The following is a 4,323-nucleotide window of genomic DNA, read 5'->3' as shown; positions in this document are numbered from 1 at the left end:
TACGTTTTCCTTCCAAAAGCCTGAAAGAAAACATGTTATGGAATCAAAATAGCACAACATCTCAAAATTGACCAGTGCATGAAAAACGATGTTTTTGCCTGCCGTGTCTCGCCTTTAACAAACAATGTATGCGGCTTGTATCGCTTAAGCGGCTCCCTCCCCACTTTTGGCAGCACCCCCCGAGCAAAATGACTTCCCGCGGCTATGCACTTTTGTGTTTTATTGTTCCACTATTTCATAATGATAATTGCTACAATGATGGGGAGTTGTCTTTTCTCTTACGGTGCCACAGAACAACACAAAAACTTGTATTTTTATTGTTATTATTTTTAAAGTAAAGTAACTTGTTAATCATGCTGTCTAATCAGCATCTTGATATGCCACACCTGTGAGGTGGGATGGATTATCTCAGCAAAGGAGAAGTGCTCACTATCACAGATTTGTGAACAATATTTGAGAGAAATGGTTATTTTGTGTATATAGAAAATGTGTTAGATCTTTGAGTTCATCTCATGAAAAATGGGAGCAAAAACAAAACTTGCATTTATATTTTCGTTCAGTGTATTAATGCTGCCCATTATGGGCACAAGCAATTTTCACCCATTTATTAATTATATGTTTTAAATTTGAGTGTTTCCTATCCCCTAAACCTCCAGGGATGTACACAGTTTAATACTGGTAACTTCTTATTATGGGAAATATGAAAACGTCTTTTAAAACTACAATTCCCAGCAGATACGTGCCATAGAGAACATGTTGCGAAACACACAATAGCCAGCATGTGTAGTTCTGGGGACGGGGTGGTGGGGGTGGAGTGGACCCGTTCAAATCCAGTTTTGGACAGTCTGCCGTGGTTCCATTCCATTTCAAAGTGCTGTTCGACGCTCGGCGTAACCCTCGGCACACACTCAAACATCCAATCACAGAGCTTGGGGGTTTGTCAAGCGAAGCGGAGAGAATTTCCGGGTGTACAATTCTCTAAAGCAACTATGAGCTGCTCCGAACCTCGGTCCTGACGGACTCCAACTTGTATTTATTAATCAAACAAATAAATAAACACAAGGATAATTATGTGTTATTGTTGAGTAAATAACAGTGTGTGGTTTAGAAAATAATACAAAAGGAGAAGGAAAAAACGATGAAACAATAGAGATTTCAGTATTTTGAGCCCCTACTCTCCCCATAACTGACTGCAACAAAAGTCCTACATTATTCAATTAAAATAAAGAAGTAAAAACAATAAGTGTGGCTTGATATTGAGTAAGAAAAAGGTTGATAAACGCTGTGAGAATGGATCTGCAGAGAGCATTTCGCCGCGATCCCAACTCGTCTATTACCAATGTTCAGGGAGCTCTATGCAAGTCAATGGGACGCCCTGCCCGTTGAAAACTGACTCTCAAGAGGTACCCTGTCCGTAATAGAGTGACGGGGAGGGGCCCTGACGACCGTCAACATGTGACGTGTTGGGAGTGAGAACGTGTTGCAAATTAACTACAGAGACACAGAGTTAGATGATTACAGCAGGATTCTCTGGATGTAAATGTGTTTTTATCAAAATGAATGTGAGGATATATAAGTAATATTGTCACAGATACTTCCTCTGCTTGTTATTAAATGGTTGCACACAAGTAAGTCAGGTCGAATACATTCCTGCTGCCATTAAAAGTCATCAACATCTCAGAGAGTTTTTCCATTGTTAATTTTTACAATTAATCAGGGGAGAGCGCGAAAGCATTCCCCCACAACCACAAATTATGCAGTCGAGATTCCTATATTTGAGGGATTTGTACAGGTCAGAGCAGCCGTCAGTGCAATGGCCGCGCCTCGCCGTAGGGGAGCCACCTTAGTGATCATGGAGACCCCTGCCAGGTAAGTATAAGTTGTACTGGTTCGAGATGGGAGAGCGTTTCACAGACAAACCATGCTAACTGATGGTGCCAAAAATGTAAATGTCTTCTATCAAGGCGAAATACATCATTTATTTTGTAAAACCTGGCTTTAATATAAAGGACACACTTGTGTATTAGGGCTGACCATTATTATTTGAGTTTTGCCTGATGTTTTCAATAATATCTTGTATCCACGTCCAACAGGAGGAACAGGCTTGTTTAATCAAATGGTTACCAACCTGTTCCTTTCTATTATTGAGTAAACTGACGACCCCGACTAATGTAAAGACCATTTTCAATTTCAACTCTTGGGGCAGTATGCCTTTGGAGACAAACTAAAAACAGCTCCTTTGAGCCACCATGGAGTTACCCAGTGCATTTGTATGTATTCATTTTCTGTCTCTGGAAAATGCCAAAGGATAATAAATTATTCTCAGATTATTAAGTGATGGACAGTTTACTTCCATAGCGGGTTTTTTTAACAACAGAGACACAGTTTCTGTGATTGTAAGTTAATTACAGCAGGATTATCTTAATGTTTATTTGTTTTTATCAAAATGAATGTGAGGATATATAAGTAATATTGTCATAGGTAGCCTACTTCCTCTGCTTGTTATGAAATAGGCCTAGATGCACACAAGTTAGGTCAAATAAATTCCTACTGCCACTAAAAGTCATCAACTTCTCAGAACTATATTGATGAACCACTTGAGATTCAGAGGCATACAATATGTTTGCATTAGATGCATCTTCCATTTTTAATGTTCAATATATCAGGGGAGAGCGCGAACGCAATCCCCCACTACCACAAATGATGCAGTCGAGATTCCTACATTTGAAGTTTGTGCAAAGTCTAAAGTCACTCAGTCAACCCCAGGTAATCAGATGTACGATTCCTTCTGAAAATCCGCCTGGTTACTGCAAGCTATTTTCCAGTTGAAATGCCTTAGTTTGGCTATAATGGGTTCCCCTTTATTTGATGGCCTCTTATGTTCATCAGCACATTGCCCTTTTCACACACAATTACTTCCTCAGCTCCATTTCAGGCTCATTAGCAGGACTTGCTGGCTTATCCCTCCCTAAACAGAGGTTTCAAATTATATTACAAGTTATTTTTGCTTCTGTAAGAAGATCGTTTCATATTGAAAACTGTAGAACTGTAAAACCAAAGAAGTATAAAATGAGAAGTTAAAATAAGCTGAATTGAGCATGTCTTATAATAGAAAGGATTCTTCATGTTGCCTATACTGATCCATCAGCAAGGCTTTTAGAAACAGTGAAAGAGGTTTAATCTAAACAACAACCCTGTGACCTTTCACAGTGTTTATCAATAATCTTATCCTTTGCCCTCTATCTCATTTTATGTTGCTGTGGACAAAAGAGGGGCAACTGCTTATTCCAAATGTAAACCCATGTAGAGGCTCAGGCGCCATTGCTCTGGAAACATTTAAACCAGATAAACTTCAGAGCAGGGCATTTAACTCCGTACTCAGCAAAATACATAGCTCCAGCTAGTCATTATAGTCACATTACATCGTGCGAGGTCATATGTTAGCTGTTAGATATAACTGACCTTGATTTCAGGTGTTCAGATACATTTGAACGCTGAATCGTGAGGTTTTATTTCTAATTATGAATATATTGTTTGTATCATGAGAAAATCTGCCTCCAGTATTACAAGGTAGGATTGAGAGTGGGTACTCATTTTCAATTAGACTATTTTTCGGCAACAAATATATCAGTTAAGCACACACTTCATTATAATCGTCCTGGATGATTTAACAGCATCCCCTTTTTTCCCTTTACAGACCAATTGCAAAGGTCTCAGAAACTGCTTTATCTGAAATCACAGAGACACAGAAACATGTAGGAGTGGACTGAAATGCACCAGTCACTAAATCTGGATAAATAATGAAGACATATTCTTATTCCATATTCAAGACAAGAATAGCTTTGTGATTGCCACAGCCCAGGAGAGGTCTTAAACAATAGCAAACTGTGCATTACACTCAGCTGCAATTCAGAGCGGCATGAAACTCTTTAGTTGAGTTATGCAAGCACGTTGTTCTTCATCAGTGCCGGACATCTGTTAGATTGTGTACTATCAGTGATTGATTGGTCAAGCAGACATGTAAATATGATTAAGAATTTGATATAAACAGGTGGCTTACACACTGTCCCCTTTATTTATCATTTATCACTTACAGCATCAGCAATATCTAATGTAATATGAGTCATCCCTCTAAAGTCTGGTGTGTGGCGCTCTTCAAATAGCCTTGAGGTGAATCTGATAAAGCATTTGTTAGCTTCATTCAGGACTCTTCATTCACAAGCCTTACTTTCTGGCACAACCTCATACAATGTTTTTCCTTCTCAGAACACTCCTCTGAAGTAGTAGTCTAAGATTGGATCCCCATCGGATTAAATATTTACG

The 4,323-nt window shown here is 39.0% G+C and overlaps 1 non-coding gene across 1 annotated transcript; it reads right to left on the bottom strand.

Annotated features, from left to right (window-relative positions):
- Positions 1–1,714: 1,714 nt before the first annotated feature.
- LOC117532907 lies at positions 1,715–1,877 on the bottom strand. The gene has a single exon (XR_004566955.1). It is a non-coding gene; the product is annotated as a U1 spliceosomal RNA (small nuclear RNA).
- Between the last annotated feature and the right edge of the window lie 2,446 nt (positions 1,878–4,323).

This window comes from Gymnodraco acuticeps, unplaced genomic scaffold, assembly GCF_902827175.1.
Source record: "Gymnodraco acuticeps unplaced genomic scaffold, fGymAcu1.1, whole genome shotgun sequence".
Classification (NCBI taxonomy): Eukaryota; Metazoa; Chordata; class Actinopteri; order Perciformes; family Bathydraconidae; genus Gymnodraco; species Gymnodraco acuticeps.
The sequence above is the reverse complement of the archived record's forward strand: the minus strand, read 5'-3'. Positions and strand labels throughout refer to the sequence as shown.